Source organism: Parasteatoda tepidariorum, chromosome 6, assembly GCF_982258835.1.
Source record: "Parasteatoda tepidariorum strain Cologne lab strain chromosome 6, Ptep-v5.0, whole genome shotgun sequence".
Lineage (NCBI taxonomy): Eukaryota > Metazoa > Arthropoda > Arachnida > Araneae > Theridiidae > Parasteatoda > Parasteatoda tepidariorum.
In genome coordinates this window covers 112,404,399-112,426,457 of record NC_141760.1, presented here as the reverse complement: position 1 = coordinate 112,426,457, position 22,059 = coordinate 112,404,399, and the positions used below count along the sequence as shown (strand labels likewise).

Sequence of the window (22,059 nt, the reverse complement as noted above, 5' to 3'; positions counted from 1 at the left end):
AATGTTTCTTCTATAGCTTTCAAAGAGACAAAATTGTAGAACATTATTAGGAATAGCTAAATAATGTTTCTTCTATAGCTTTCAAAGAGACAAAATTGTAGAACATTATTAGGAATAGCTAAATAATGTTTCTTCTATAGCTTTCAAAGAGACAAAATTGTAGAACATTATTAGGAATAGCTAAATAATGTTTCTTCTATAGCTTTCAAAGAGACAAAATTGTAGAACATTATTAGGAATAGCTAAATAATGTTTCTTCTATAGCTTTCAAAGAGACAAAATTGTAGAACATTATTTGAAATAGCTAACTAATGTTTCTTCTATAGCTTTCAAAGAGACAAATTTGTAGAACATTATTAGGAATAGCTAAATAATGTTTCTTCTATAGCTTTCAAAGAGACAAAATTGTAGAACATTATTTGGAATAGCTAACTAATGTTTCTTCTATAGCTTTCAAAGAGACAAAATTGTAGAACATTATTAGGAATGGCTAAATAATGTTTCTTCTATAGCTTTCAAAGAGACAAAATTGTAGAACATTATTAGGAATAGCTAAATAATGTTTCTTCTATAGCTTTCAAAGAGACAAAATTGTAGGTGACGTTGCAGATGAATATCTCAATAAAATCAGAGATTAAATCTTTTAGTGGAATGTTTTTTTATAATTTAGATGCATCAATAAATGGATAAACAATCTTGTCAGTTTCGGGTCAGCGTCTTTGGTATGTAACGAAAAGGTCTGCTAATGATTCTGTAAAAAAATAATTAAAACAAAATAAAATAATTTAAAAAAATCCTTCACAAAATTTAAACAGCAGTTAAGCCTCGTTTTTCACTAGAAATTTTGAACTACACTGGAATTTCTACACTGGTCTTCAAGGTACTTGCCTGATAGAAAATCTTCTTTGTTGTCCTACAGCCAGTTATGTGTCCTTATTTATAAAGCAACTAATTAATATTTTTGAATACTTTCTATAGCATTTTATTCATTAAAATCTTTTCTAATGAACCTAGCAAACGAATTTAAAGGCAGGTAGTATTTTAAAACTTTTTAAAATTTCGCGATTTAAAAATACAACATTAAATTTAAAATTTGAACAAATACATGGATTTTAATGAAATTTTTTCACCTTTTTAGACTCTTTTGCTTCATTAGGTCGTTTTTTTGTTTGTTTTTCAAACGGTTTTTCGAGGTTATAGGGAATTTTGGGAGATTTCTGGGAAATTTATTCATTACAGGGCATTTTATTAAATATTTCGAAATGCTGGCTCATTCTACCTTTTTCACATAATATTTGAGTTTTTTTTTATTTAATGCATTACAGCTTGTAAATATACCTCTAGAAAACAGAATAATTCTACATTTCGTCAGTTTTTTTTAATTTATTTATTTAAAAAAGTACTGCAGGTATACAATACTTAATGAATCCCCACTGCGCAAAATCACTTTGACTATTGTTATATTGAAACGATGAACAAATTTTTTAATTAAGATCGATTTGGTTTTTCCTTTTAATGGCATTTTTTTGCTGCTTTATGGACTTTTTTTTTCTTTGCTATTTTTCTTTGCTACTTTTTTTTTCTTTGCTATTTTTACTACGTTTAGTAGAACTTTTTGTTATTTTTTAGAGCACTTCTGGTATGCAATACTTAATGAATCTCCACTGCACCAAATCAACATTGACTATTGTTATATTGTAACTCTGAACAAATTTTTTGCTGTTTTATGAACATTTTTTTTTCTTTTTTGCTATTTAAACGCCATTTTTACTACGTTTAATAGAACTTTTCGTTATTTTAAAGAGCATTTTTTGTTGTTTTTCATGGCATTTTCAGGAATTTAAGTTACCAAAATCCGAGGATCTAGTGATGATATTTGGGATATGAATTGCTAGATTTGTGTCTATTCGGGAGAAGTACGCTAATCAACTATTTTATAGTGGAATGACAGGACTTTACGGTGTTTGTCCTAGCCCCTTCATCCCTGTTCCCAACACTGCCTTGGAAAATTCCCAAATAAAAAATAAAAAAAAGGCTGTAATTGCTGAACTTGCAGAGCAGCTTTACCTTAGCTATGAGTGATCCTAAACAGATTCATAATGTACCATTAACTTCAAATAAATTACACGAGGCCCTTAAGTGTGTAATGCCCTATTTAATCAAGTACACCCTTTCATTACGGGAACGTGCGATACATGTATTCAAAGTTTTAATAAACAAATTATACAACCCCAAAAGAAAAGAATTAAGCCAGCGTTGTAATAAGAGTCTTTGGAAAGTTATATAAGGTGTAAATCACAGGTGCCGGTAATTGTTTTTTGAGCGGCTGTTAAAATTAAAGATCCAAGTTCTGGAACAGACACAGGACGATGCAACCAAAACCACGGGATCAATTACCGAATGTGTTTGTTATTCTGAAGGCGTTCTTCCGAATCAATTGGCGCTGCAAATCATAAAAACAATTACCACTCTCTCTCTCAAATTTTGAACTGATCTGAGTGGAATATTGAAGAGGTATGAAACGGTTGTTCTTTTTAGGATCTTTTGGTTGTTCGGAATTGATGAATACAGAGTAGTGCCCATTTGGAGTAGAAGGGATTTTATTAAACTTAAAACTTTTACCAAACCTTCAAAATGGATGATTGACCGTGTAAAGCTAAGTGCAGATCACGCTAGACTCTTAAAATTTTCATTCTAAAATTACGGTAAAATAACGGGCAGATGTCTGTTCATCCGATGAACCGTAAAATTTACGGTAAGGAACATTTTTTTTCCTTTATGGTTTTGAAACTAATTTACAAAAAGTAAGTTTATCAAACCATGAATACAAAAATAAAAGGTTTTTTAACCATTTACGACTAGCATTTTTCAAAAACGTAAAAAAAAAAAGTTTAACTAGATATGGGAGCTCGGCTTTTCGTAAAGTAATGGACATTGGAGAGTGCCGGACTCTAGAAATTCTTCATGCGTTGAAGGGAATGAGGGAAATAGTGTGGTGTCAACACTAGAACTCGAACTCCAGTTCTGCCGGTCATGAGAATGACAGACTATGCCCGCCCGACTATGATGTGTACGCAGTTGCAAAGAGCTAAGTAGCTTCATTAGGTGGTTCTAGTGGGTGCAATAAAATTCTGGTTGTTTAACCGTAATAGGTGAAAATCAGTTAATAAACAGTTTTTTTCAAACCTAACAATTTGATTACCATCTTATTTATGGTTATTTGACTGTTTTTAATAAATGTGGTAAAATAACCATTCAATAAATTGTTAATTAACCATTTTTTCCGAGAAATTTCTAACAGTATATGTAGGGTTTAAAATTCGTCGTAAGATTCCCGGGTTGCTTATTTCGATTGATTTTTACGTGTTTTCTTGTAGTGTTTTCAATATAAGTAGTGTGTGTTATACTTGTAGTGTTATTAACATACCGTGTTCTTTCAATGAGTCTAAAATCCAAGATGAGGCCACTTAAAAGAAAGCTTTATCCCGTGAGAAATTTTTCATGGCAAATATTTTCTGTTTGTTCTCTTCAAGATTTAAAAATCCGTCCTATCTTAAACATATTTTTTATAATTATAATATGAAATGAACACAATTTTGGAATTTATAATCATTCAGTTTATTTTAATTAATATATTTTAACTTAAATTATTTTAATATTGATTAATAAGTAGTTAATAATTGCGACGTAAAGACGGAATTTAGAAAAAATACTAAATTGGAACATTGTATACACTTACTGACTTACCACATTGAAATGAAATTAATTTTGAAAATATGAGAAAATAACTCACTATTTAACAATAATTACATTCAAAGTTTTGCAAATAATTATTTTTATTCGTAAAGTGAATAAAAAAATATCTTATGGATGGTTTTAAAACTGTCGTTGAACTGGAGACCCAATTTTTGGGTTTACGACTATTAATGTTCAACAAAGTAGCCTTGTCATTTTGAACCCGATCCAGAAGACAATGGAATTCCTGGATCAAGTATTGGGAGAAATTTGCCTTCTTGAAGGACTTTTTGATGGAATTAACCGTATTTGCGTTGCAGGGAAAGGAAGACCATGATAACCTCCCACGGTTAGCCTAACGGCACGAGAGCTCTAACCCATGATCTGTTTACCACTGCCATTATATATTTCGTCAGCACTGTGGTTGGTGCAAGACTCGTATCTACTAGCCATCGCTGGGATTCGAACCCAGTTCACCTCATTGGAAGGCGAACGAATGAATCTCTTATAGGATGGTTGACCGTGTAAAGCTTAGTAAAAATGGCTCTAGGGGTTATAATTCGTCGTATGACTCCCGGGTTTACTACTTTCGATTGATTTTTAAGCCTGAACTTGAAAAAGCGCGACATCCAATATTATTATACTTCAATAAAACGCGTTCTTTCAAACTAATTTCCACCGAAACAAACAACAAATGAATTTCGGAAGACTCCGCAGCCTTGCTGTAATGCTCCCCAAAAAATTACAAATGATGCTATTTTACACAAATGTACCCAAATACCTTACGCTTTATTTATGTTATGATATTAATTTTGTTAAATTTGTTTTAGACTCACGACCTGTTAGAATTTATAAATTACAGGTAAATTTCGAATCGCGCTTAAAGAATTTAAAATTGCGTTGAAATTTAAACCCAAATCACAATAATAAAATCTCTTAGATTATTAAGCCTGTTCACACATCACCTCGTAAGCATATCATAAGCGGAGGGATACACTGGAAGTTTTCTAAATTTCTTCCGGTTTTCTAGGAAGCTTGTTATTGTTTACATTCAGTCAACCATCTACAGAAAGTCTGTTTCATATCGAAATGATATCGATCGATTTTTTGTTCTCCTGCTTAGTTTACATCATTTGTGTCTTTTATGCCGTGTGTTTCTTTATGCAATATGTAGATGTGTGTGTGTTTGATGAAAGAGAAATACCGATTATATCGAAAATAAGTTATTGAATATATCCGTTTTATGAAAAGTATCTGTCTCTTCTCTCAATTTCTCTTACAAAAGAGAATAAAACTTGCATTGAAAGAAAAGCTGTGGAATGAAAAGTTATTAGATTCTCACGCTATAAGAGTTCATTCGGATTTTAATGATTAACATAAAGGGGAAAGCAGTTTGATTGACTCGTTTAATTTTATATAGATTAATGGTTACCATTTCACTTTAAATGTACGCATATGGATTTACAGGAATTATATGTATTAATAAAAATGTATAGTGTAAGAATTTTATTTTATATTATATCCGTCGTTAAACAGCAGACCCAATTTTTGAATTTATAACTACTAATGTTCAACTCCATAGCCTTGTAATTTTGAACCCAATCCAGAAGACAAGGGAACTCCTGAATCGAGCATTAGGAGAAATTCACCATCGTGGAGGACTTTCTGATGGAACTAACCCGCATTTGCGCGACATGGAGAAGACATCCACAAAAACCTCCCACTCTTAGCCTGACTGCGATTTGACTCTAGTCCATAATTCGTCGACCACTGAGGATTTTTACGTCAGCACTGTGGTCGGTGCAAGCCGGATGCGGAATTCGTATCAACCAACCATCACCGGGATTCGAACCTGGTTTACTTCATTAGAAGGACAACTCTCTATCCCCTGAGCCATCACGGCTCATAGTGTAAGAATTCCTGAAAATGCATAATGGTTACTACCGCAAGTAACAACAGCTACGTTAGATAGATTTATTGGAATTACCAGTGTAGGGGCCCGCGCTAAGGATTTCAAATTATTATCCAGTAAATTAGCCAAATATCGAAACAATTTACCAATTTTCGAAAGTCTTCGCCAAATGCAAATCTTACGTTTTTCATGAATCTTTTTCTTTCCAGTGGAAAAAATCATTCTCCACTACTTGAGCTAAAACACAATTTTATTTGCTAAACTTGCGATTTTATCACATTTGTCGAGGAGGCGAATACTTAGCGCGGGCCCTTCCAATGGTTATCGTCGTACAGAGGGGTAGAAAAAAAAAATACATTGGATTTTTAATTCTGAAATACCTCGCGTTAAATCACATTTGATACCGTATTGTAATAAATGTTTTCGCTAAAATAATTAACCTGAATTTAGAGATGATTAATACAAATTTATCACCAAATTTTATTATGAAATTTCCTTTTATCTTTTTATCCATCATACTTTTTTTTGCTTCCGACATAAATTAGGGATCATTTTCTTGTTTCTGAAAATAACTAGTTTTATTCGATACTCGACAGGTAAAATCTAAGTATAAAGTTGGCCCAATCAAGTTAGCCCAATCAATCTAAGTATGCATGATTCTTCGAATCCTTTGTAAAATATTCCGCCAAAGATAGGGAAACAAGATTTATCCCAAATAAAGTGATTGTGGAAGTTTTGAGGTCAAATGATATTTTGTAACAGTTGAAAGATTTCTTAGCCACGAGTCCCCATCTCCTTTCTGTCCACCGATGCGTATTAAAAACCACTAAATGAGTTGATTAGATTCCTTATGAAGGGGTTACCATAAAAAGGCTCCTCATCGCTTACTTGGCTTTCTAAGAAATCAAAATGATTTTATCTTGAAAATTGTTCTTCGAAATTAAATGCACTACCTTGTCAAATTACCTCTGTAGGTTTGCTCTTACGACAATATTGAAAAATACAATCGAACCCCGATTTAACGAATTCATAGAGATCGAAAATAATATTCGCTAAATCGAGGATAGTTCGTAATATCGGGGGCAAAATAAAAAAATTCTATAGTGCGTCTAGTCCTGGTCTTGTGGGCAGGGTCAGTATTATAAACCTTGTATTATATGCGATAGGAGAAACCTTAAATATTCGAAATAACATCTCTAATAAGCGAACATCTCTAATAAGCAAATACATAAGCATTTAATATTCGAACATCTCTAATAAGCAAATACACAAAATAAATAGAAATCTTACACTTTTTATTCAGATTGAATGATTCGAATGTTTACGCGCTGATTCATTTGAAATTTTAAAGCATTTCGCGAGTAAGGTTTGCTTATTTCCTTGATTTCTCACTTTAGAAAGTTTTTTTTAAACGTCATGAAGCGATGAAAATACTCCTTCATTTTCTGTATTAGGTAAGTTTTCACTGTTTCCAAACCGTATAAAGCATCAGAAAAGGTAAGTTTTCACTGGAAATTCATCATCATCGACTCCTGTCTCAGAGTCGTTATTCATTGTTTCCTATAAATCTACTTTATTAGCTTCATAAAATTCGTTAAATCGCGAAATACGGTAAATAGGGGTTTGTTAAACCGGAGTTCGACTGTAGTTATATTCTACCCCAAACAGTACACATTCAGATATCGGGAAAAGTAAAGTAAAGCATTACCACAACAACCCATTATGAACCAAAGGGATGATGGAGGTTAAGGTTCCACGATCAACGGCGTGGTTGCTGCAATGTGGTCAGCACTTTACTTCCCAGACAAGCTGGTATCCATTGATTTTAAGCAGGGTGAGCTCCAAGCTGCCACTGGGGATCGAACCCGATTTCGAACACATACATATCAGTCAAACGCTTCAGAACAACTAAGAAGGGTAGAGTGCCTCCTGACAATTCGAAATCGTAACGTAATGCATGGTCGGAAATGCTTTTTTGAAACGGTACTGTATATAGAGATACACCTTAAACATAAAAACCGTTAGTAAATATTCGTTTTAAAATGGAATTTCGAATATTTTGATGTACCTAGGGTCATTCTCAGATTTGCTGAGACCTAAAGCAAAATTGGAAAACCTAATTTCTGTCAAATCGTGTCGCTACCAACCATTCAAATAAGTAAAAACTGTTATTTGTGTTTTAGTTTTTTTTCTCTCGGTCAAGAGGTCGTGGGTTCAATCCCCGCAGGCCGAAGACTCCCCGTGTAGTAAGTAAATGGTGACTGATGCATGTTAAATCTGACGCAAAGTCCTCCATGTTCCCATAACAAATCATACCTCTGGGGGTACTAATCCAGGAGTTTCCTTGTCTTCTGGATTGGTTCAAAATAACAAGGCTATGGAGTTGAACATAAGTAGCCGTAAACCCAAAGTTGGATCGGATACTCAACAACGGTTATAAAGAAAACGATAATAAAATATAAAATAAATGAAAGAATTCTTTTTTTTTTTTCGATTAAAGAAATTGGCGATCGCCAAACTTAAAAGAAAAAATGGTATAACCCTTGAGTCATCCTCTCGGAACATCTTCAAAACCACTTGAGGAAGGAAAAAAAGAAAATTAAGGATGTACGACGCTACGCTAAGATGATATCCCCTCCAAAGAGTTTAAATATCTATTTTATTCTTTGATCTAGATGATGATCCAATGGCTGTCGCGTGAGTGGCACGTGTCGAGAACGCTCTTTATCGCACGTCTTGCTCTCTCAAGTGCTTCATCGGATATCTTTTGTGTCATCGAAATAAATGCACCGCTGAATAATTTCTTCGACTCAAAGAGTTGTTTTATAGTAATGTCAAGCACGTTCAAAAATGATTTATGAAAAATATGTCAATATTTTAGTTCAAAATGGCTCAATCATATTATAATGTGAAACCGATTATTCATTTTTTTCCCTGTGTAAAAAAAAAAATTTAAAAAATATAGAATTAGGGATACTTTTAATAAATTTTTTCCAGGTTTTCATTCAGATTTTTTTTCTTCAACTTTCTGATTTTTTTTTTTTTTTTTTTTTTTTTTTTTTAATCAGCACTGTTTGCTTATTTATGTACAAAAAGACTTTAAAAACTATTTTCAAATCAGTAAAAGAAATGGAATAATTTAGATTTATGTGAAAAAATTTGAAAAGTTGAAGAAAAGAATTTGAAGTTACATTTAATTTTTAAAAAAAATTCTAAAAATGTTTTTAAACAAAATTTTTTTTTTAAATTCAAAAAAATAATTTTTTTATATTTTTAATAAATTTGATATATTAATAATCTGATATTTTGTTAATCTCATATTTTAATAATCTGATATTTTAATAAATCTGTTATTGATTTAAATTTTTTTAGTATTTTTTGTGTTTATTTTATTAGTATACAAAATATGTCTGCTAACATATAATGAGAAATATAAAAGCATTTTATATTTTTAAAAAAAATTGGTGTTTGTAGTATGTGTTTGATGTAACTAAAAATATTATCTATTACAGTTAACAACGTTTTATTTACTTTAAATTTAAAAAAATTCTTTGATTTACCTTCAGCATTTTTTCTGTATTCACCATTTTCAGATACAACAACCAAAAAAAAGAAGGAAAAAAGTACGTTTTGGGGCCAAGGCGGAGAACCTTCAGCCTCCGTAAGTTCCTAACGCGGTCTCTAGCTCTTGTTTTAATTAATATTAAATTGCATAGATAACAATTTTGGAATTAATGAACTTAAATAACGTGCTGCCACCCATTGAGCATAACAGAAATTAGAATATTACAATGTTGCTGTTCTAGCCGTCTTTTATAGTCTGAAATTATTGCTATTCTGGAATACTTTTCAGTTCGCTAACACCCAATAATATAAATTCTTCTGTTTTGTTCTTAGTTTTAGTCATGCCTCATCCCTATTTAAAAATACTGACCCTGTTCTTATAGCATCCACCGGGCACCGTGACGATGACTGTTCTGAGAGACAGATGTTACTTACTTTTCTACTTCTCCCCTGCACCCTTCATCATTCCCCTGCTGTAGATTTGTTGCTATCTGCGACAGTCTCTTCTCTTATTGCTATCGGCGATAGTGAAAATCTAGTTACTGTTTTATTAATTCTGATAATTTTACTAATACGCGGTTTCATTGTATTTTTTAATAAGTATAGGCTTTCTGAAAGATACTATACTTGATATTCGTTTTATCTCCATTATTTCGAATTGTGGAAGAAAAATATTAAATGCGAACAATTAAGGTAGAATGGGAGAAAGATTATTTCTTTATTTTTTGCGCAATACGGTCAAAGAAAGTGAGGTTTGTGTAATAAAATTAGATCGATATTTGAATTTTTAAATACGAAAAAAAAAAACTGACCAATATTAAAAACAGCATATTCGTCAAATTCAGTTTCTTTAGTATGAAACATCCACAAAGTGAGGACCCACTAATCCTGAACCAAACTTATCAGAAAAAAAAAGAAAAGGGGACAAAAAAAAGGAAGAGATCTTTCATCAAAGTTGTCATCCTACGATAAGAGCAGAAGATCTGAGGTGACTATTTCTCGAAGAACATCTCTATTTCTTTCATGACAAGAAACGATAAGAAATTCTTCTGAATGAAAGTCTAATGTCTTTGGGTTAGTTGGGTGACCATCACTCATTCCCTAGGAAAGTGTCAGTGATGGATTAGACCCTCTCTCTGTTGGACATGAATCCTAAAGATTTGTCATCGATCGATTCTTCTCATTTAAAGATTCCACAAATCGAAACTGTTCTTGCCTCGTTAGTGTTCGGGACTTCGGTATTTATCTATGATTCTTTCCTCGTGACTGAATTCAAGGTGTGTAGACGGAGGGGAAAATATTAAACAGGTTTATTATCCTCTTATTTAATTTTGAATATTTAAGGTTTCTCGTATATAATGCAAGGCTTATAATGTTTTATATATATATACTGTCCCTGACCGCAAATTGCTAGATGCATTATAAGATTCTGTGCAAAATCTTAATTATCACGTGATACTCTATACAGCTTTATTGTTTTTACGCGGATGAAACCGGTTTGCACTTGTTTATGTTCGTTTATCAGTTGGTTAACATCGTAATGAGATACTTTAAAAATAAATACAAATAGGAAGTATATAAAAAATTTCCCGAATAAAAACCCATTACATGTATGTTTAAACATAAAAGTATTGCAAACAAACTGGTGCAAAACATGCTCAGTATTTGCGCTTCTATTTTCATATTTTGTTGTTATTAATTTTAATAAATTTGCTCGATAAATACGAACACAGCTGGCCAAATTACACAGTGGTGCACATGGAATATGTCGGACCACAAAGTCCTCCATGTTCCCATAACATATTGAACCTCTGGGGGTACTGAACTGGAGATTGATGCTTCAGATCAAAATTACGATCTGTGAATGAAGGAATGGATCCGCCCTGTAACCGGGTGTGAAATATAGGTGTAGCAGAAGTCGAATTCTTGACCATAGATGGCGCCACTGAAAAAGGCGCCCTTTTCCTTAATGTTCTATAACAACAACAACAACTTAAGAAACATATTGCTAGGCCCACTTGATGGTAATTAGAGCAAGATACATTAATTCCGATTTTATCGTTAATCTAAGTCTACAGCACTTTGCACCCTAAATCCTCGAGAAAATGCAAAACTAAAATGAAAAGACACAAAATTAAAGGAAAAGGTTGATGAAATGTAAATTTTAAATATTACGTTTTCCCATTAAGTTTGAAAGGGGAAAATATTTTTATTTTTGTCAGACTTAAATGGGCAACTTATTTTTGGAGTTTCAACAGTGATACAAAAGTGCCCCGTTCTGAATTTTAGATCATATCAAAATTGTAAAAAAATATTCTGATTTTTGATAAACGTAGTTTTTAAACATTTTATTTATTCCATTTTATCTGATTTTCATTCTCCTATTAATTACTCAATAGTGGTACAATAATTGCTCAATATAGTCTATATGGCTATTATAATTTTGTGCTGTACTTTCACTAGTAAATAAATTAAAATTATCCTTAATTATTCATAAATTATCTTTCATTATTATCGGAATTAAATATTATCGTCATAAATTATTATCGTTTGTCTTTAATTATTCATAAATTAAAAATAAACTAGAAAATTTTCGAATCTTAATCTTTTTTTCTTTTCGTTTATTTAAAAGAAGTAAAAAAGTCTGCTTTTTCTTAAAAAAAAAAAAAAAAAAGGCTATTTTTGTTTTTGTAAAATTAAGGCTTTATCTTTTTTCTTTTTTATTCTTTCGCACTTGGAGCATCCCATAATATTCATACATTCCAAAATAAAATTAATATTCAGAAGAATATTAATTTTTGCAATTACGTATGCGAGAAAAAAAATATTAATTGGAAATATTTCCTTTTTTTTGTCGAAAAGTATTAAAGTGCATATAAATGAATTTCTACAAAAAGTAGATACTATTTAGTTATTCCAGCATTTTTGACGGAGTAACAAATTAACGTCTTAGAAGAAAAAAATTAAACAAGTTCTTTTATCTGCCCACGTCTTCCTGTGGCCTTGTATTACAGAGAGAGAGAGGTGAGTTTAGAGATTTCCAATGCTCTTTTATCTGCGGTTGCCATTTAAATACTTTGGTTAAACTATGATGCGGAAACTGGTTTCGTCAAAAAAAGTTCAAACGATTATAAGTTGCACGGTTACAAACGCAAACATGCTTGCATTCGTAAATAGATGTTAGTTGTAGGTAAGAGAAGCGCTGATTGCCTGAGTCTGCTTTTCAATAATCATTGTTTCGTATGAAATAATAAAATTTTATCGAGTACATAACTTTTATAACTACAGTAACAGTTGGACCAAACTAGATCACGTAGCTGTGAATTTTTCCTGCTAGTAATGTCAATGCTACTGATGAAAATTTTGCAGAAGCTTAATATGAAGAAAAAAAATCTGCAATTGTTTTTTAATATAAAGTATTTGTGTTATTTTTTTTCAATTTGACAACTTAGAGCCGTAGTGGCTCAGGGGATGGAGCGTTCTCCTTCCCACGAGGTGAACCGGGTTCGAAACCCAGAGATAGCTGGTCGATACGAATGCCGCACCCAGCTCGTACCGACTACAGCGCAGCCGTAACGTCCGTCCTCGGTGGTAGGCGGAGTCCCATGCCTTCAGGCTAACTGTGAAAGGTTTTGCTCTCCATGTAACGCAAATGCGGGTTAGTTCATCAAAAAGTCCTCCAAGAAAGCTAATGATTCCTTTGTTTACAAGATTTTCAATGATAATAAACGAAATAACTTAAGAGCATGAAAGAAATAACTGCTGCCAACAAAATTGAAAATATGTAAAGAATTTGCTGCTGTCGAGCACCAGACGAAAAAATGAACATTGAGCGTTTGAACATTTTCATTGCATACGTTGCTGGACAAGTGATGTTTTGTACCCATCAAATTCGAAAAATTAGTTTCGTTGGAACCGAAATTATTTACTAAATTTTAAAAGGAGTTGCCAGAAATTGCTACAAACAAATGTTTTGTTTTTGTATCGCACTACACGCTACACTACTTCTTTTAAGAAGTAGCGCACTACGCTACAAAATACGAAAGAAAGTAGCGACTGCAGTAGTTTCGTCATTTGTAGCGAGTTACTTCTGACCACTGGCCTGACGTGAAATATCCTCAATGGTATACCGATCATGGGTTAGTCTCCTTGCCGTCAGGCTAACCATGGGAGGTTCTCGTGATCTTCCTCTCCATGTAACGCAAATGCGGGTTAGTTCCGTCAAAAAGACCTTCCCGAAAGCAAATTCCTCTTAATACTTGATCCAGGAGTTCTCTTGTCTTCTGGATTGGGTTCAAAATGACAAGGCTACGTAGTTGAACATTGGTAGTTGTAAACTTAAACTTGGATCGGCTGTCCAACAATGGTTACAAAATAAAAGACCTTGCTTGTACGAAATCGTTCGAATTTCAAATTTAAGAAAAATTATATGTTTAAAATTTGATTTCCCCCAGAACTGTCCGGTCGGTTTTGTTCAAAATTACTAAATTTAAAATTACTTTCTTTAAAATTATGTGAAAATCTGTATACCCTTAGAATTTAAATTTTTCGGCTGTTTTTAAATAAAGTTATAAACATTATAAATAAGGAATAAAAATCATTTTTCGTATAGATTTAATAATCTTTGTATTAAAAAAAAATTTATGAGTACAAAAAATTTTCGATTCGCTTAAAAGAGAGACATTGCAATAAAGGTATTATTAAGGGATTTATCTTAAAGTGTCCAAAATTTTGAACGTTCTCATATCTTAATTGTTGGGATTTCGAAATAAAAGATATGTTGGTCCAGGTCTAATATCATAGCATAAAAACATCGCCAGCACTGATTAATTAGCACATTTACACTCTAGAGCTATTGTTCTAGTAAATGAAAATACTATCACAAGAATAAAAATTATTCTGGTTGCTAACTTTTATTTTATGGTCCGTCATGCCCTAATGTTTGCAAAAAATCTGAATACTATTTATTTAGTGTTATGGTTATTCAGTAGTTTTTGAAGCTAGAAACTACTACTTTCTTTACCAGCATAAATCCTAATTTTGATCCTTAGCAAGTCACAGACGGCTAATGTAGCATGCCAAACAATTAATACTATTAACAGGATTTCCTGTAAATTCTATGATATGAAATATGTAGATCAATATTGTAATAAATTACGCCTAAGAATTAATATTATCATTCTCAATGGCACGACAGCCCAGTGTGCGCCATGGTCTTCTCAACAAATTTTTTTCAGGCCAACCTTTTTCCTGCTAGAGTTTTTAGTTTTTAAGACCAAAAGGTCCTTTTTCTAGGTCATCTATCCATCTCAAATTCGGCCTGCATTTTTTTCATGTGCCAATTGGTCTGGCATTAAAAACTCACTTTGTGGTACAGTCTTTATCCATTCTGATCATGTGGCGGTCCCATTTTATCCTTTGTCTTTTAATGAAGTAAACAATGTCAGTGATAAAGCTCTAAATTTGTCTAAGCCATTCACCATTTTTTTGAATTCCCCCAAAAAATATTTCTCAAGACCTTTCTGTCCCGCAGTGAACTAATCGTAAAGATACGGTTCCCAGCAGATCACTGAAGTCAAGCATCACTGGCTGCTGTCAGTGTGCTGGTGGGTGGACCACTTTGATCAGCCTGAGATGGGACCGAAAGTGGGCTGTATTGGTCCTCGTTTAACTGTTCTACCGTAAAGTGCTCGACTTCGCGTGCAGGCCGTCGGGTTACCAAAGTGGGAGTGCAATCTCCTCTGCCGAGGATCAAAATTGTGATGGCTTGTCTTCAGATCATCATCAGGGATGCTTCCCAAACCATGGCCAATAGCCCATTGATCAGCTCTAATGCGAGGTAAATATATTACAACAACAAAAAGAAGACCGTTCTCTAAAAGATACCCAACGTAACCTCATCCGTACGACACAAGGTCCAGGTTTCGCAAGCATCTATTAAAATTGGTCTCAAAAGAAATTTAAACAGTAAAACTTTTGTTTTTCTATGAATTGCATTTAAGAATTAATATATCCAGATCTATTATCGAATTCTCACATTTAAAAACGTGTGACCTTCATTACGCTACTATTTCAAATTTAAATATATTTCGAAGACATGCTTGATAATGAAAATCACTTATCCTTCTTCTTGTTTGCGGTATTATAACTCCGACCGCAGAAACGACTCCCCCTTTGACGGCATTGTAATGGCCCCCTGATAATGATGATGCCATATTTGTTCATGCTTTTCCATTTTCATTTTTTTTTCTTATTTTGTGGATATTATTCTCTTGTAGGTGTTTCGATACTGGTTGAATTATTTCCTATTTTCTGTTATTGATGCTGGTTGAATTATTCCTGCCTTCGTGTTTTTAATCAGATTTATGACAGGTAATTTTTTCAAATATTTTTCAGTTATAACATTAGCAGCTAGGCACTGTTGTGGCTTGGAATTGTATAAGTAAATTGTAATTCAATTGCAATTTCAATCTCGGTGCATTATTAATTGTATTATATCTATGTATATATGTTACCGTGAATGACCTAAATCAGAAGAATGTCTACTCTTTCCGGTGAATGTCAACATTCACACAGTGGCTTTGAAAAATGCTCGAAATATTTGTTTTTATCCAATTTGATATTAATTTATTCGTTGATATATTTATTTGATATTTTAATATCTGCTGAGGATAGATTAACAGAAGCATTGAACCTTAAGAAAACATCAGTGTAGGATATACCGGGCAAATGTATAACCAGACAGTGGTACTTAACTAGACCTAGTATATATTTCGGACATTTACTACGTGATTGTCAACATTCACCGTTGGAAGTCAGCAACCACCAATTCAGGTCATTCACAGTAACACATATATATTTTTACAAGAATAATTCATAAAGCCTATTTATTAAACGAAAGATAAAGAACAAAAAATATGATCAATGCATTATTATACCCTTCATAAAAACAACAATTTTTGCTCCATGTAACAATTCTACAAAAATATCTCCTTTGATTAAAAATTAATTTTGCATTTTTCGTATGATGATTAATACATTGTATGTCTTCATGCGATAAAATACAGTCCGTAGAACGCTAAGGGATGCTGAATTTCGAACATATCTTGGGGAAGATTACTCAGCAAGCAATGCTCTCCAAAGTTCCGGGACGCATGTAGGAGATGTTTGATGGGCTGCAACTCGCCCATCAAGCATGTCCCATTCCTGCAAGTCTGGTAAGAACACTGGAGCGAGAATCGCAAACAATCTTTTACGATGTTTGCTAGGTGAGGATGGGCGTTGTCATCCATAAACACAAATTTTGCACCCATGGCACCCCTAATCAAATGTACACGTTGTTTCAGAATGATATCCTTATAAATTTGGGCAATCATGATTTCGATTTGAACAAGATCTGTTCTGATGCCCAGTATAATTCCACCCCAACGAACAATCTTGCACGGTCATGTGAATGTCTGATTACCAGGTAAACCTGGGCTCGTCAGAAAGCATCACACAATGTGACGATGCATGTTCTCTACTCCAGAATAATCGCTGGCAACAGTGAGTTGCAATGACCAGAACACATCTGGCAGCCCTGCGAGCAAATAGATCAATATTACTCAAACATCTATACTCTGTTTGCCTTGAAACCATGGATGCCCATAGCTGATGAGGCAGGTTGGATGCTGTGCTTCGTATGCTTCCTTTGGAAATCTTCATTCGTCAACCAGTCTTCATTCGTTGCAACTCAAGGGGAGACATGTATTGTAACGTCTATTGACAGTTCCGTTACCTTGGAATAGTTGCCGAAGTCTGGAGATGACACTTTGGACAATTCTAAGCTCGCTGGATAATTCTTTTCGCATTCCATGCAGCCGATAATTTTACCGCATAAAAACATACCCATGCAGTTATGGCACTGGCAGTACGCCAAATTTTATTTCCTTGCCCCATTCTTTATATGCCGCTCTCTTATACTATCGTCTTTGTGGCACACTATCGGCGCCATGTGGTAACTTCCTGTAACTTGCGTATTATTCTGAGTATTTGTGTCATCATTCTACGGGTGAATTTTTTACTTTAAGAGTCCAATTTCCTCGTGATTCTGAATTATCTGTAAGTGTATATTAATCAAATTTGAACATGATAGCAATATCATCCTATAAATATCAATTTTGCAATTACAGACCCTGGCCAAATTAGACGATATATTATACAATTATAGAATGTTTATTACATCAGGTATTATATTAGAATATTATAATTATTAGACCTCACTGTAGTGTTTTAATGCCATGTTTTGCACGAGTTTATATTCAATACTTTTATATGTAATGTACGGGTTTTTATTCAGGAGATTATATATATACTTCCTATGTGTATTTCTTTTTAACATATTCCATTACAATGTTAGCCAACTGATACACGAACATAAATAAGTATAAACCGGTTTTAGCCACGTAGAAACAATCATGCTGTAGAGTATCATCTGATAATTAAGATTTTGCATCGAATCTTGCAGTGCGCCAGGAACTGTATATTCTGCATGATTTTTAAAATTCGAAATACTCGCTGATGCTTCAATTAAATGCACAGGCATATTACATTAAATGGGTTTTTCCATTTTATGACCCTTTCATTTTATTTTCAAAATAACTTTCACTTTTTTTTTTCCTTTCGAAAGAAGAAATTTGTCTTCGTGATCCCCAAATAGATTAAGTCAGTAAGAGATCATTCAATTACCCAACCATGCTGGGCCATCTTGGATTTCATTTTGTCTGTCAGTCTTGAAAGACAGTTAAGTTTCCCTTTTTTTTTTTATTATCATCATTATTAAGAAAAAGCAGACGATAAGAGAATGTGGAAAACTATAGCTCAATCAAAATTGCTTTTTAGTGAGCCATTAGCTCGCCAAAAGCATTTGACCTTTCGAACTTATTAGATCAGGATTCTATTTTCGTTGGGGAAAAAAACTAAGGATCGAAATAATAATAATATAAATGAAGATTAGAAAATGGATAAATGGCACTTAGCGGGAGGTTGAAGATTTAGGTGCGGTTGATGAATTTTACCTTTTTAGTAGGCGCTTAAAGAAAAAGTGCATTTATTATTTTTTAATCTGAATCTTGACTTCTACACAAAACATTTCCAATATTATATCTATCATAGCTGTTTTAACATTCACACTACCGTAATGGACATTACAGGCCCTGGATTTATTATTAGAAGCTCTATAAGATTCTACGTAAAATTACAATTATCAGGCTGTATTGTTTTTAGGTGACTGAAACCGGTTTTTGCACTTCTTTACTCTCCTATACAAATGGGTTAACATTGTACTGCAATGCGTTAAAAATAAATACAAATAGGAAGCATATATAAAATCTCTTGAATAAAAACCCATTACATGTATGTTTAAATATAAAAGTATTGTCTATAAAATCGTGCAAAACATGTCATTATTAAAACACTACAGTGTGTCTAATATATTTGATCTAATTATTATAATATACTAATACAATACCTGATGTAATAAATATTTTATATTTATATAATATAACGTCTAATTTATCCCATCATCGAATTTATATTTTCCATCGTACCAATTGATACACGAACGTAAACAAGTACAAACCGGTTTCAGTCACATAAAAACACTAAAGCTGTATAGTATTACCTGATAACTAAGATTTTACATTGAATCCTACAGTGCGTTTAATAATTTGACCAGGATCTGTACATATGAAAAGGTTTCATTATGTTAACGAGCCTGGTCGGTAGGGAGCTGGGCCCATATCCAAGAGGTCGTGGGTTCGATCCTCGCCGGCCGAAGACTCCCCGTGTAGTAAATGGTGGCTGATGCGCGTTAAATCTGTCGAGTCTCAAAGTGCTCCATGTTCCCACAACAAATCAATACCTCTGGGGGTACTGATCCAGGAGTTTCCTTGTCTTCTGGATTGGTTCAAAATTACAAGGCTACGGAGTTGAACGTTAGTAGTCGTAAACCCATGAAATTGGGTCGGCTGTTCAACGACGGTGATAAAATAAAATAAAATAAAATAGAAGAGATCATTAGTTTTAAATTTCATGAAATTGAGTTAGAAAAATGTCTTAAAGTAATCAAGTTCTCGAAATAAAATTAAAGATTTTATTAGCTGTGACCGTTTTAATAAATTTGAAAAATTATAATATTTTTGAAAACAAACACAGCCATTAGTATTTCAAATCCTATTTCGTAACTATTTTCATTTATGGATTTATTTTTGAAAACAAACACAGCCATTAGTATTTCAAATCCTATTTCTTAACTATTTTCATTTATGGATTAAAAGAAAAATAATTATAAAATTAATTTGTTTATTCTTATATATTGCATTTAACCAACAATTATAGCACATTGATATATAAAATAATTGCCTTTTTAATAAATTTGAAAAAAAAAAGTATCTGTATATTTTTGAAAACAAATGCAGCCATCAGTAGTTTAAATCTTACTTCGTAACTATTTTCATCAACAGATTTAAAAAAAAACAAATGTAAAAACAATTTGTTTATTCTTAACTATTGCATTTGAACAATAATTATAGAACATTGATATATAAAATAATTGCCTTTTTAATAAATTAAAAAAATAATATTTTTGAAAACAAATACAGCCATTAGTATTTTAAATCCTACTTCGTAACTAGTATTTTCATTTACAGATTTAAAAAAAAAAGAAAATATAAAATCAACTGGTTTATTCTTATCTGTTGTATTCAACCAATAATGATAGCACATTGATATATAAAATAATTACCTTTTTAATAAATTTTAAAAAAATAATAATATTTTTGAAAACAAATACAGCCATCCGTGCTTTAAATGTTACTTCGTAACTATTTTCATCAACAGATTTAAAAAAAGAACAGATTAAAATCAATTGGTTTATTCTTATCTATTGTATTTAATCAATAATGATAGCACATTGTTGTATAAAATAATTGCCTTTTTAATAAATTTTAAAAAAATATTTTTAAAGCAAATACAGCCATCAGTACTTTAAATCTTACTTCGTAACTATTTTCATCAACAGATTTAAGACAAAAATTTAAAAACAATTTGTTTATTCTTATCTGTTGTATTTAACCATTAATTATAGAACAGTGACATATAAAATAATTGCCTTTTTAATAAATTTAAAAAATATATATTTTTGAAAACAAATACAGCTATCAGTATTTTAAATCCTACTTCGGAACCATTTTCATCAACAGATTTAAAAAAAAGAAAAGAAAGAAAGATTAAAATCAATTGGTTTATTCTTATCTATTGTATTTAACCAATAATTACAGCGCATTGATGTATAAAATAACATCAGTATTCACTTTTAAGGACATGTAAAACTTTTAAAATGAAGCCAAACAGGTGTGGTGACCGTTAAACCTTGATCTATGCCTATTTTGTAATTCGATCAACTTCGATAGCGGACTTCCTATTGTGTTTCGATTGAAGGGGGGAAAAATCAACCTACTCACTGCGGCCTTCAATTTTAAACATCGATTATCGCAAAGATATTAAAATTTTATTTCTTCTGGTCTTCAACAAAATCAAATGTTTTGCTATCTAAATCGATGTTTACGTTTAAAGTAGTTAATTGCATATCCATGTACGAAACATGACATTAACGATTATTAATGGTGTTATTTGCGATGGTTTATTTGAGTTTCAGTTTCTAATGAAATCGGATCTGTTTAGGGAAATTTTAATTAAGGTTACAAGCGAAGAATTTTAAATTTTCCTTCATTTATTTCATTGAGATTGAAATAATACATTTGGTATTGGTAATTTACTTTAGATGTTATGATGTTATTTGTTTATTTTTTCGCTTTTGCTTAAAAGCTTGTTTATTTTTATAAACGTTCGCCTACTCACAAATTATAATGTAGTTTCGTCATATTATAATGTATCGAGCGAGCATTGGAATATATATCGCTTTTTTTTCTGTCCCGGAAAAAGTAAATAGTACTAAATAAAAACCATCAAATATTTTATGTTTCTGAAAATTCCAAGAAAGTCACTGAAAAAAATGTCTTCAAAGCACAAAAAATAAAATAAATAAAAATTAAGGGTAACTGAAATGGTTGTAAAAATATTTTTATGAAGAAAATACCTTCAAAACTGTTCTGTTTCTTAAAAATTAAAAAGGTCAATGAAAATAAAAATTAAGGGACAGAGTGAGAGTTGCATCTTAGAGTAATTAGGGAGAAGTTGGCAACTTTATGTTAGCTCCCTTACGCTCTCGTACTTAAGATTTTAAGTAATTGCGCATGCGCACTCCAAATGCGCTTACTTCCGTGAAAAAATACTAAACTTACATAAGTGAAACTGAGTTATTTCGCAAAAATCCATAAGTTAGAAACGCTAACGTAGTGGAATATCGCTTTAACTTAGACAAAAAAAAAAAAAAAAAAAACATTACGTAAATTTTTTATTAACGAAGTAGATAACAAACATTTATCACATAATACTTTGCATCGAGCCGTGATGGCTCCGGGGATAGAACGTTTGCCTTCCAATGAGGTGAACCGGGTTCAAATCTCAGCGATGGCTGGTAGATACGAATTCCGCATTCGGCTTGCAAAGACTACAGTGCTGACGTAAAATATTCTCAGTGGTAGACGAATCATGGGATAGTGTACTCTTGCCGTCTGGCTAACCGGGAGAGGTTTTCGTGGTTTTCCTCTCCATGTAAGGCAAATGTGAGTTAGTTCCATCAAAAAATACCTAATCCAGGAGTTCTCTTGTATTCTGTAAAACAAGGTTACCCCCCCCCCCCAAGAAAATCGGGTCGGCTGTTCAACGGCGGTTATAATAATGTTTTG

General features: G+C 32.4%; 1 protein-coding gene across 3 annotated transcripts in view; it reads left to right on the top strand.

Moving 5' to 3' along the window:
- Nucleotides 1-22,059, top strand: part of LOC107436532 (uncharacterized) — a 190,815-nt gene that overhangs the window by 123,257 nt on the left and 45,499 nt on the right. The window contains exon 2 of one of the 3 annotated variants that reach the window (XM_043043127.3): nucleotides 15,490-15,583. The exons of the other annotated variants lie outside the window; for them this stretch is intronic. The gene's annotated coding sequence lies outside the window, so the exon portion shown is untranslated. The remainder of the gene's footprint in view (nucleotides 1-15,489; nucleotides 15,584-22,059) is intronic. 3 annotated transcript variants of the gene reach the window in all.